The sequence below is a fragment of the Scomber scombrus genome, chromosome 18, assembly GCF_963691925.1.
Source record: "Scomber scombrus chromosome 18, fScoSco1.1, whole genome shotgun sequence".
In the NCBI taxonomy this organism is placed as follows: domain Eukaryota; kingdom Metazoa; phylum Chordata; class Actinopteri; order Scombriformes; family Scombridae; genus Scomber; species Scomber scombrus.
This window is the reverse complement of record NC_084987.1, coordinates 7814813-7827919: the sequence shown is the minus strand read 5'-3', so window position 1 is coordinate 7827919 and position 13107 is coordinate 7814813. Positions and strand designations below refer to the sequence as shown.

The window sequence follows — 13107 nt, the reverse complement described above, 5'->3', positions numbered from 1 at the left end:
CCCCTCCAGGCAATAATCTAGTTGGAATAATAACACATGTCTAGTATATAGCTTTTCCACAAAAGAAGTCCAATGACCTCATTAAAATACTTAGAAATAACATCTCCTCCTTTGGTATGTTTCACACTAGATCACAATTAGCCTCCAAACTTGTTGTAATGTCACAAATCTCGCTGCAAGGTCCCCCACTTCAACTCAGATTTTTGATGAGGACACTGATGAGAAATTTCCCTCCTTCGGGCAGATTGGGGGAATTCAACAGTTGTCTAGTGTCAAACTCTTCACACACTTCATTCTGCACAGAGAAGCTCAAACATCCAACTGAAGTAACATTAAGCAAAATATTTTTAAATGTTGCTTTACCACCCTCTACTGTTTCTGAGTTACTCATAAGATGTTGTATGGCTGTGTGTGACATGTAGACAGCTGAAAAATCTATGTGTTGATAATGTAGACACAACGCTACATTTTCCATGAACGTGCAGAAGAGTTCAGGATGAGGATAAAAACATGTCGTGGAAAGAATCCACTCACTCTTCAACACTCCACAGTTTTTAATTTTGATTTGTCAAACACTCTGAGCCATGTAGTATACATTTGTCTTTGTTTAGCAACTGTTTTCTCTTCTCTGTTTGCTTCTCAATGGCTGCCATGGACACTCAAAACAGAGCAATGTGCGTAAACGCCATTCCCTACCCTCCCGCCTGTGATACAGGACAAGGTAAAAGTGGTACTTAAGTTATGTGTAAACAGATACAGGGGGCGTCTGGAGTTGAACCGGGAATCGTTCGAGCTGCTGTTTTAAATGTGGCTTCAGCGTGCAGCACCGAACAGAAGAAATGTTAGTGTCAGCTGTAGTGGAGCCTCTTGATCTGCGGTCACATGGACTGAACCCCTTACCCTGCTCATACTCTCACACGTGATTGAACATATGTTATACATACATTATAAATGGGACATGACAGTTATAATTATTTATAAAGACATACATTATATATAGTATAAGTTGTGACTAATGGGTGTATTAATAATGAATCAATTCTATCTCCTAATCGTCTTCATATCTGTAACAAGCTATTATTAAAGTACATTTGGGATTGCTTGATTTAAATATCCCCCAGGCTGATGTATATTTGCTTCTAGCAAAAATGTGTTTGGTTTTCTTAGCTAACTATTTAATACATCTTATTGAAAAGTGAGAAACCTTTTTTATTAATGACTTAGTGACATTTATAAACACAGACTTGATTGCTTATTGGAAAGCGAGTAAGTCATAAATAAAGAGTCTCAATTTAAAATAAAGCATGCAGTTATGAATGTTGGTAAATTGTTAGAAACAGGTGGTTTTACTACAGTAATCCACTGACTCTGGCTTCAAAATATATCATATAAACCCTTGATACCTTAGGTTTTTTTAACTTCCCATATGGTAAGAGGTTGAACTGTTAATTAGAAGGATCTTCCTGACAATTAAAATTAGAGATGTAGATTAAAAGATGAAGAGAGTTATGCTGGAGGAGGATGAAGACTAGCCAAATGGAGTTTTTACAACAATGACCAAGAGTAGTTCTTATGCATTGCTTATTACAAATCTATAAAGCATTAATAGATTATTTTAACCATTAATGAAGCAGTAGTTATAACTTAAACCCAGAATATACTGATTTATATTGTGGAACCCTAGTTTCTGCACGTTTTAGAGGCTTTAGAGATATGAATCAAGATCAAATCTGTAATACAGTATCTAAAACCAGCGGCTATGGTTGGGTTGTATGGGAGGTTACTGGCCCACAGGCACCATACTGTACGTGACCTCCAACTCTACATGGAATGAACCATTATTCATTTCCAGTGGTGTGCGGTGCATGTGATGTGTAAGAAGTGAGTGTATGTCTGTATGGTCTTTGATAGATGATGATTACGAGGAGGAAGTGAAGGTTTTGTAGAGAGAGAGAGAGAGGGGGTTGGGTGAGGACAGGGAACATTGTGGTGGGAGTAGAATGAGGGAGGTTAGTGGAAGGGTGAGAGTGTGTTGGGATTTGTGGGGGCGGGTAGCGAGGGTCCACAGGGAGGAAGGTGGGGGATGGTGAAGAACGGGAGGAGGATAGTAGTGAGCCGAGTCACCCCTCTTTCAGATATTATAATACATCTATACTGTGAGCTGGCTTGCGAGCGAGCCCTGTAAGCTTCGTTTTCTGCCAGACTATGAATGGGATGTTGCATGAGAGCTTTGTCTTTGCTCGGCGCTCAGTGCCATGGGCTGAAACAGGGCACTCCATTCATGCACTCTCACCGATTTTGTCTCATTAAACTGTGGGCGCCATGCGTGTTGAGCTGCCTTTGTGTGTGTGTTGTATGTAAAGGCGTGCGTGCTTGTTTCTGTAGAGTTTCCATGTGTGAGAATTGATTGCTTCGCTCGCAGGGTTTTTCTCCGTAACATATGTGTGCATCAGGCGTAGGTCAGCATCTGTATTCGTGGTGGTGGTGGTGGTGGAGGGGGGTTTCTCTCAGTGTGGCAGATAGAGGACGGCAAAGGATAAGACCTCAGATCAGTGGTGGAGGGCGGACTATTTTTTTCCAATTCAGTCAAGATCCACTCTTTCCCTGCCCTCGGGCCGGATGGTGAAATTGACACACACTCTGATAACTGCGCTACCGTCGTGATCTTGTCCAAAAACAGCTCCTGTAATGGTGTCACCCTTATTTTAGAGCTCGCTTTGAATCTTTGACCTGGAAGCATGGTTTTTGTTTTCATTTCATACAAATGTTTTAATTTGCAACATGCAGAGGATGGGGGAAACGAGTGTATTTGAAAGGCACCATCAGTGCTATCCTCCGAGTCATCTCTCATCACCATTCTGCTCTTTGTATGTATCAGTCTTTCAGACAGCAGAATGGCCCCTACAGTGTAGACTGAGGCTGAAAGCTGCAGCTGCTGCACACACTGAGCAGAGGCAAGGGACAGCACTCCCTCTGCACGCACACACATATACGGAGAGAGAGAGGGAGAGAGGGAGAGAGAGAAAGAGAGAGAGAGAGAAAGGGAGAGAGAGAGAGAGAGAGAGAGAGAGAGAGAGAGAGAAAGAGAGAGAGAGCTACTCCTCCCTGTTTGTCTGATGTTTTGCTGTGCTTTAATAGCAAGACTGATGCCATTTAAATCTTTCGCTTCAATTCACTCAATGCAAATCCAGCTGCATAAGTGGGTTACCAAAGTCCCTTACTGATACATAAGCAAGGACAGTGAATACAGCGTGCCTATACAGCCAGCTCAGCCTCATTTATCCTAATGTTAGATTTTCTAACTGATATTTTTACCAAACCTGAAAGATCTGCAAAAATAAATGCAGCTGTGAGAAGACAAGTTGCTGGAATTTGCTTTTCTTTTTGCTCCCACATATTGCGAAAATCATTTAAACTCCACATTAGCGTTTCCGAATCTCACTTTCTCTTCCATTACTTCTATGTTTCATTTCTCACACAACCTTACTAAACAAATAATATTTTTTTGCTCAGATAACATTGTTTTTTTCATGGTTTCATCTATGCAGTTTTTAAAAGCCTTACCTTAAAATGAACCGTTTATGTCTACATAGAGAGCAGGTCCTCTACCACAGAGGTCGCCATTTTTCTACTGTAGCCCAGAACAGACAAATCACTGGCTTGAGAGTGTTTTTTGCCTTTTTAGCTAGTTTTGTGGCCACCGTAGGTTCTCCCAGGGTCTATGGAGCTATGAGGAGCCTCCTAATAAGGAGGATGATTTGTGAAATTTTGAGGGGTACAATATGTCATTTTTGCCGTGAATTTTAATTTTTCTGTATCTTCATCATCATGGATCATGCAGGTTTAGCTAGTCCTAGCTGTCACTGAGCGACAGCTAGTCCTAGCATAAACAAGTAGTTGGCAATCATTTTGGAACCAGCTGTGGTACTTATACTTTTTTGGAATGTTATTTAAAGAAACCTTCCTTTCCTTCACCGTCTTCCCTCTGCCCGGCTTTTCAGCTTGCATGGTATTAAAGATGCGCTGTGCAAAATGAAGTCATCCCCTAATCCTGTATGTTCTGTATGGCCCCTCTGATGTGTAGACTCATCAAGGTGAAACTGCTGTATGATTTGTTGGATATTATTAGCATGGTAATAGGGTCTTAGAAGACACAGAACGAGAGGGAGCGGCACACACTGTTCATCCAGGTGTGATTAGATTCAGCAGCATTTGCCTCAGGAACAGATCTGTCAGACAAGTGAACACACACTGTAATGAAAGACCATGGCCACTTCCCTGGAGAATGTGAATAATATGAATAAGAATAACACACATGTACAGTCTGCGAACACACACATACACATTCAGATGTTTACAGAAACACACACACGTTCCCTCTGCCCTCCAAACCTGTCACCAGAGGCAAAGGTGCTCTGCACATGTACACACACGCACACACACACACACACACACACACACACACACACACACACACAACACAAACACAAACACACACACACACACACACACACAGTAAACACATCCACACGTTGAATACGCACCATCCATGCCCGAAGACACAACAAGAGACAAGAAACATGTAATTCTGAGTCACTCTTAGCTTGACTCACACACACACACACACACACACACACACACACACACACACACACACACACACACACACACACACACACACACACACACACACACACACACACACACACACACACACACATTAGAATACACACATTTACACAGACACGACCACAGAGCAGCTTTTCCCCCCAGCAGCACTTTGCATTACGAATGCCCTTAAACTTGGTTACTGGGACAGAAGAGGGTTGTTTTTTTTAATTATTTCTTATTCATCATATATTGCATACTCTTGCCAAGTGAACGTCATCATACGCACATAGAACCTTAGACTCCTCCCATTTCAACCCTCCCCACCGTCCCTCCCTCCTCCTCTTCCTCCATCGCTCTCTAATGAGTCTGTGAGTTTGCAGGTGAGCCGGAGCCTGAGGATATGATAGCTGTGTGCTTCCACGTGTGAGTGTGTGCATGTATGATTATGTATGATAACGTATGCACACGGAAGTGCCCGAGCATCCGTTCACCTCAGGTTAACTCGCTGCTTCATGCTAATTAGAGATGTAAATCTAAAGGCTGATGAGTTCAAGATTTTTTATGACAAAACATTAGATGTGCAGTCGTGCTGCTGTACATGTGATAGAGTTACACAAGTATTTAAACAACGTGAGTCCGCAGCTTTAATAAAATAACATATGTAGTGTTTTTTAAATTATTGCAGTAAGTTACATAGGGTTCAAAAGAAATGGCAAATAAATTAAATGCACCAGCTAATGATGACTGAGGAGAAAGCAGTTTATTAAAAATGATTATCCATTGTCGGTGTGCAAAAGCAAAAAGAGTATTCCAGAAATGTATTGTCATTAATGGCCCACAATAAAATGTAATAATACTACTTATGTAAATTACAGCAAATTTGTTGGGGTGGCTTCATTAAGTTCCAATTGTAGGCAATACTAAACACTTCCTAAAATAAGAAATAGTTTCCATGGTTTGCGAGATTTTCTTCAATATATCATCTGATTGCTCAGTTATTGCCCTGCAGATGGAGAACACGTTAACTGCCCCGTGGAAGCTTAAAGAGATAAATATAACAAGGGTAGTATTCCACATATGGAGTCACAACCAGGATTGTATATAATATTTATTATCTATAGAGGGGGTACCAAGAGTTTAAAAAGGGGTCCTTTTATCTGCAGCTGAGTGCACTGAGCTTGAACCACATCGGCCTGACAGTTGCGAAAAGATTATTGTAAGGTGGTGGGAATAATACAGGGATCTTACGGTCTTACTTTGTAGAGTTGTTGGGTGCTAAATCATCTCTTAAAGATAGAGTAATATGAGCAAACGGAGATCAAATGAAATGTGCAACAATAAGATTAGTATCTCTAGAAAACAGCTTGTGTAGTAGTAGTTGTGCTTATAAGCTTTAAAACTCCAAGCTTGCACACTTTTAAGGCCTTTCAACAAGCTGTAAGTCTCTCTATTATTTTCTTAAACATGCAGCGTAGCTAGGTCACACAAACTGTATGGATGGGTTTAAACACAGGGGGCACCCAGAGTTGAACTGGGGACCTGTTGATCTGCAGTCAAACGCTCTACCACTGAGCTATACCCCCTTCATATACTTCATGTGAGGAAATGCATCCGACTAAATGTCCTATTTAATGCTGTTTTCCACCCACAAACATTCCTGTATGGAAGCCTATTGGAGACTTTATTAAAATACATAAACTTGAAAATGAAAATATAATTCCACAATAGCATTATAATTTTCCATATGTGTTATATGAGTGAAAATTAATTCATTAATCCAATTTGCACATTTGTCATTTTCACATACTCATATGGGTCTCATATGACCATATTAAAATGAAATGTAAAATCTGAATTTCCAAAGTTGTACCTTGCTGTACAGTGGACAAGAGTCAAATGTTCATTCAAATTTGAAATTTAAAATGCAATATAAACAATATCATCTGATTTCCCATTTATGCAAGTCACAATTAAAATTAATTAAATTCTAACTATTAAAAAAACCAAAAAACAATATGTAAACAGCATTTGACATTTAATTTTAATGCAAAAAAGTGAAACTGAGCAAATTGGATTATTGCATTTTTATTTTGGTTTTTACTCAAATGAAATATACATATTTGGAAATTATAATACTACTGTGGAATTACGTTTTCATTTTCAGGTTTACATTATCATTTTAATATAGTCTCCTAAAAGCTTCCATAATTCTGAGTCCATGCATATGTTCACCCATGAGCATGTGAGTCTCTTAGCTGAATGTTAGTGCATGATAATTAACATGTGTTTGTGGAGATACTGTAGACTCTGTTCAGCCTGTGTTAATTAATTTGCTCCATGCTAATTATGGACAAGAATCAGTTTAAGCGTTTAATATTCCCAAGGACTTTTTTTGCAGTTAAGGGTTAAACATAGTATAAACACTAGCGAGGGAAATACACAAACCGTATAATAACTGTGGTCAATCAATCAAGTGTAGTTTAAAGGAGATTAGTGAAGAAATATAACAATGAAACAGTGAAAATGTAAAATTATGACATGACTCTATTAACAGAATGCTTTTTTCAAGCTAAGATTCAGACATGTATACATGTGTCCACTCATATGCTTTATTCCTTATACTGTAGGTATGGCTTGGACAAAAAGCAGCTCAATACAAAGCTTTCTTTTGTTTATGTAGGTGGGGGTATAGCTCAGTGGTAGAGCATTTGACTGCAGATCAAGAGGTCCCCAGTTCAACTCTGGGTGCCCCCTATCATGCCATTTATGTCCATAACTAAATCGCATACGTGTGACTCATTTTGTATTCGTATTGTTTTGGCAACAGTGTACACTGATTCTGCTTAGGTTTCCATTGTAAACCTTTATGGAGAGGCTAGGCTCACATACAGCTAGCAGGAATCTGAGTCCTGACAGTGAGATTGAAAACAACTGGCATAAAACACAGAACATTTTGTAACATCTCAGTCACAGGTGTCAAACTATGCACTACAGTGTGTTCTGACAATCTACAGGTTTCCGCTCCTAGCCAGACATTACAAATCACACTGCAGGTAATAAATTCCTCCTCTCTGATTGCAACATTAATATTGGTGAGGTTTTGATTGAATGTTTTTCCCCTACAAACGCCGGCAGTCAAACTGTCTACATGAGCATGACAAGAAATGTGATCCGAAATCTGTTGTTCAACCTGCAGTAACCACATTGACCACATTTTTTGTTGTTGCTTGATGCAACTATTTTAGACTCCTGCAATTAAACAGAAGAAGGCGAACCACAAATAAACGGTAAGAGGGATTTGCAGTCAAATGCCCCCTTATTCAGTTATTCATCACTGCTTGATTTGTGTTTATATTTAGACTCCTCTAGCATTATAATATGTTGTCTGACCAATGACTTACAGCGAATGCTGTTTACCTTAAGTTAAGTAATTTCCTTTATCCTTATTATAACAAAATGCCACATATGATTAAGCACATTCAGCTAACATGAATTGATGATACAGCCAAAACCCAATACAGTGGATTCACTGAAGAAAACCATTTCACTTCCCCAAATGAGCCTATTGATATTGTAGTAATTTGAATTGCATTAATATAAGTAATATCTGTCAATTTATATAATTAACACAATTAATTAATAAATGATACGGTAAATTGACAATTAATTGATCCACTTTCCTAGAAAACGGCCCATATCGGCCGATAATAAAGGTGCTTTTGATATGGGCCTTTCACAGATATAACAGTATCGGCATACATCTTTTCTGATATGCACCGATATGAAAACTTTTTTTTTTACACAACATATAATGTAGAAAATGATGCTTGGGGTAATTTAGACATGGTGTTATTACGTAGTTTGTCCAACAGAGTGCGCTCCATTGTTTACAATACTATCAGCACTATCTGCAGCATGTGAGTGAGGCGGAGTAGCATCAGAACAAATGGTATTGTGGAGACAACAAGTTGCCAATGAGTTTGTGAAATCCATACTCATAAATAAATAAACAATGAACCATCAATAAACCATCGTTTCCCTTTTGAATATATATAATATAACATCAAGTCGGTCTCTGGCTCATGCTTTTCACGTGTTGGTTATGTTAGCAGTTAGTCAGTACAGTCAGTAATGTAGCAGACTGAAAGGTTAGCATCAGAGCATCTAATAATAATTACAGTTGTTACATTTAGTAAATCTGGTTTTCCACCATTGAAAGTTTCCCTTGAATGTGTGCAGCAGAATACGATGTACCATCGCTGCTGCTCTTCATCTCTTCGCTTGGCAGCAGCGAACCATGAGTTACTGTTTGTGACCGCTAATGTTAGCCTACACATGAACAGTGAAATATTACTAAAGATGATTTTTTTTTTGATAAGCAAGAGAAAAAAAAAGGCATTTAAGATTTGAGTTCAATCAATTGAAATAATGACTGATACTGCACAGTACTGATGTTTATTTAGCTATTTTATTTTCATTTATTCTTTATTTTGTCGATGTTCATTTCTAGAATTGCTTAACAATGTATAATGTTAAATATCCTTCATTACTTGTTAAATAAAGCAGCCTTCTGAGTACCTTTGCCTAGTTATATCAGTGCAAAATCTGTGAACAATCCACATAGAAAAGGTCTATTTTTATTTAGTTCAAAAATTCAATATCGGCCACCATATTGGTTATCTATGAATTTGTCCACTCTAAAATCGGTATCGGTTTCAAAAATCCCATATTGGCCAGGCTCTAAACAGCATGGATCAATTGTGTATTTAGCAAAAAACAATGTTACAACAAAATGTTTAAGAGTGCATAAATGAACAAGTACTATTTGCAAATGCTCTACCACTCAACTATACCACCTAGAATTGAGTGTATCTACACTGTATTATAGATATCAAAACATTAATAGACAAATAAATGAATAAATAATAGCGTTTGGGCGTTTGTGGATATCTTTAATTCACATATTAAATCATATGATCACATGTTGTCTTCTTGGAACAAAAGCAAATATCCAAATGGTGCTATTGCAAAGGGAGTAGTCAGCCTATACTAAATATGCACTTCTCTGGCTTCATAAGCAACATGAATAACTTGAACAAAGATTGGTGACATTTAATAAATACTACGCCTACACACTTGGATTTAATGATACTCACTGCTGTCTGTTGGGGTTGGGCTTTAAGTAACAGAGGTTGTAAGCTTTCACAAGCTTATCCTGAGCTTCCTCTCATCAGACCAAAATCCACAGATTCAGTGTAATGTCACAAGGCTCCACTATAGTTGTTGTTGTTGTCAATATATCACTGCAGTTTGGCGTCTTTTGCCAATTTTAGTGTTTATGTTTACAGATACCACCCCCATGCTGTGACTCTGTGTATGAAATATGTAGACTGGTATGTGACTATGAGGTATTTAAAGCACAGGTTGTAGTGATGGGGTTTTTACTGTTTTGCGTGAAGTCAGTCAAACTTTACCATCAGGAAGTTGCCATTCAAATACAGCTTTACCCAAACACATCATATTGTCATACTATTCCCTGAAGTCCTCATTTCATGATGATTCCCAGGCTTGACGCACATTAATAGCAACCCGTCAGTCTACAACCGTAATAGAGAGATTTCTGTGATGGCTTGAGTGGACAATGGACAAATCTGTCACTCAAGCCTCTTCTTAATAGTGCTTTGATGTTTACATAGACACTTCGCTGCCAAATGAGCCAAATTAGCTTGGATTATGAAGACAGGCTGAGGGATTATGGGAGTTAAGCAACCACAGTCGTCCCAATCCATCTAGGCAGTCTGTTTTTTGACGTGCTGATATGACATGTAGTTTGTTTTTTATTTGAAGGCTGCATATATGTGCTCAGAATATTAAATCTTCCAATCATGAAGAAGATTTATAAGATCAGTTTGTGAAGTCTTCTACGCCTATATACATGTATGAGACAAGCTTCTAAAGTAGTGAATGCAATTAAATCTAAAGCTGTGGTACACCATGGGAAATTAAATGTTTAAGTTTACATGTAATATAATATTACATATGCCTCTAACTGCATGTAATAACTTTATATATTTATGTTTCCCTTAAGACATTAATGCCCTACTTCGATCTTTTTCTTCTTATTATTATTATTACTGTCATAGATCTGCAGATATAATGCAGATGTGTACTTTATATCTCTTTATTTGGCTTTTTACAGATGTAATCTGGCTTCCTTTCAGTAAGCACCAGGCTACACAACCTAACCAGCATGACATGGTTTTGACTTTGTTAGATCTTTATCTGAATGAGATCCAGTCGGCCTTAGAGTGTTTAATGAAAGACAGAGTTCATATTAAAATGCCAGCCAGAGTCAACCAACCTAGTACTGCATCATTAACTCTGTTGTATTATCTATGTAGGAAATCAGCGCATTATACCATGCTTACAGCAGCTGCAGCTTACGGACAGCTAATATTTTAATGCTCCATTGAAGATAAATGAGATCATGATTGTAAGTTGGCAGAGGTCAGAAAAGTCTGTAAAGAGTTACTGGAGGCTACTATGACAGCAGGAAGAGGTGCACCGCAGGAGCTGTCTCTACAGCTAGTCATAAATTTAAGCAGTGAAACTGTGGTAAATTAGCAATAGTGCGCTCAAGGTTATGCTGTGCTGTAGTTGAACAGTAGATCAGTACTCGCTGTTCAGTACTCGCTCTTCGTACTGCTCAGGCACCAATAGATCAAGATGGTAGTTTTAATGATGATGACTTTAACATAAGCTGAGAACCTATTTAGTCTGGCTTTTGATTAAGAATCGTTTATAGTCTTTTTATTCTATTTTTATTCAATTTTTTTTAATGTTTTAAAATGTCGCTCTACTTTATTTTGTCATTTTATTATTACTATCATTCTATAAGTTTTATCTTCTTATAGATTTTATTCATCTGTTACATACCTAGTTTAAGTCTAGCTTTTATTAAACTTTTTCTCTTTTATTTCATTTTTTGGGTCTTTTTGATATTTTAACCTAGTTTTTATTCTAACTTTTAATAAATGTTTTCTCTTATTCTTGCTTATCTTTATTTATTTATTTATTTATATTTTCTCTTTTTCAAATAAACATTTTTTTCATTTTTATTTTCTCTTGCGTCTCAATTTATGTTCTTTTTTTCTTTGTAATTTGTTCATTTTATTCTTTTTCTTCATGTTGTCCTTGGTCTACACTTGTTCTGTCTTATTTTAAGCTTGTCAGTCAACTGTGAAGCACTTTGATCTACATTTACTTGTATGACAGGTGCTATATGAATAATGTTTGATTGATTGATTGATTGATTGATTGATAAGCAGATGAGAGCTGGTTTTATACGCAGTGGGGTGGCATCTCCTGAAAATCTGCTACATGAACAGAGTGATGATGTGATGAGTTAAAGCAAAAAGTGCTAATATTTCATATATTGTAGATTTATATGTACACTATAAGTTCTTTTGGGGAACTCTTGATCTGAAGTCTAAGCTATATCCATTTGTGTCTGAAACAAGCGGTGACAGGAACAGGGAGTTGTTCTACTTTATGTCAGCAGAAAATTAAAGTAATAAATAATCTCTGCAAAGATGGAAAGAAAAAGACCTTTAGTATAAGTACATTAGTCCAGCAGTTACATTACTGTATGGTGATATGCTCACAAGGCCAACACAACTACATTTTAGCTCATTTTTTCCCTGTGATGGTTTAGATAAATAAGTATCGCCATCATCAGTCAAATCCATTATCAACACCATTCTCACACTGAGCATGGTCGTCTATAAGTATCAATATAACTGAAGAAAGGGCTTCATAAAATTACACACATCAAAGGAGATGAGCACATCAAATTATCATGGTTATTACTGTATGAAAATGACCCCCCCCCCCCCCCAAAAAAAAAAAAAAAAACCCCAAACAAACCAAAACATCTCTCTACATATCAACTTCACATTTATGAAAAAAAGCTATACATTTAAAAATATAAATATATATATATATATGTATATATATATATATATATATATATATATATATATATAAAAGAAGCTGTGGACTTTGAGCGACATGATATGAATTTAAAGAGGATTTATGCCCTCTGATTTCTCAGCGTGTGATCTGTGAAATTTGACGATAGCAATTGAGCCCGCTCAGAAGAGAGAGATAAGAAAAAGAGGCTGAGATAGGGCGTGCAGTCCTAATTTGAACAACCGTCACTGGTGAGTGGATTTGGACAATATCAAACGAACATCTCTTATTGTTCATAGCGCTGCATGATTATGACTGAGAGGGCATGAGGAGGGGAAAGAGAGTGATGGAGTGAGGAGGGCATGAAGAGGCTGAAAGTGATAGATTATGACCACATGCTCATATTTCAGCAAGCCGAAACTACAGTATGTGTGGTTGACATCAAGTATTTAACTCAAGAATGGTCCAGGTCAACTGAGTATTTGAATATTTTCAGTCTCCTTTCATGACTTTTCTATTAACTTT

General features: G+C 37.6%; 2 non-coding genes across 2 annotated transcripts; one reads left to right on the top strand and one right to left on the bottom strand.

The window, feature by feature from the left end:
• Positions 1 to 6122: 6122 nt before the first annotated feature.
• trnac-gca (transfer RNA cysteine (anticodon GCA)) lies at positions 6123 to 6194 on the bottom strand. Its single transcript has one exon. It is a non-coding gene; the product is annotated as a tRNA-Cys (tRNA).
• Positions 6195 to 7293: 1099 nt separating this feature from the next.
• Positions 7294 to 7365, top strand: trnac-gca (transfer RNA cysteine (anticodon GCA)). Its single transcript has one exon. It is a non-coding gene; the product is annotated as a tRNA-Cys (tRNA).
• The last annotated feature ends 5742 nt before the right edge of the window (positions 7366 to 13107 follow it).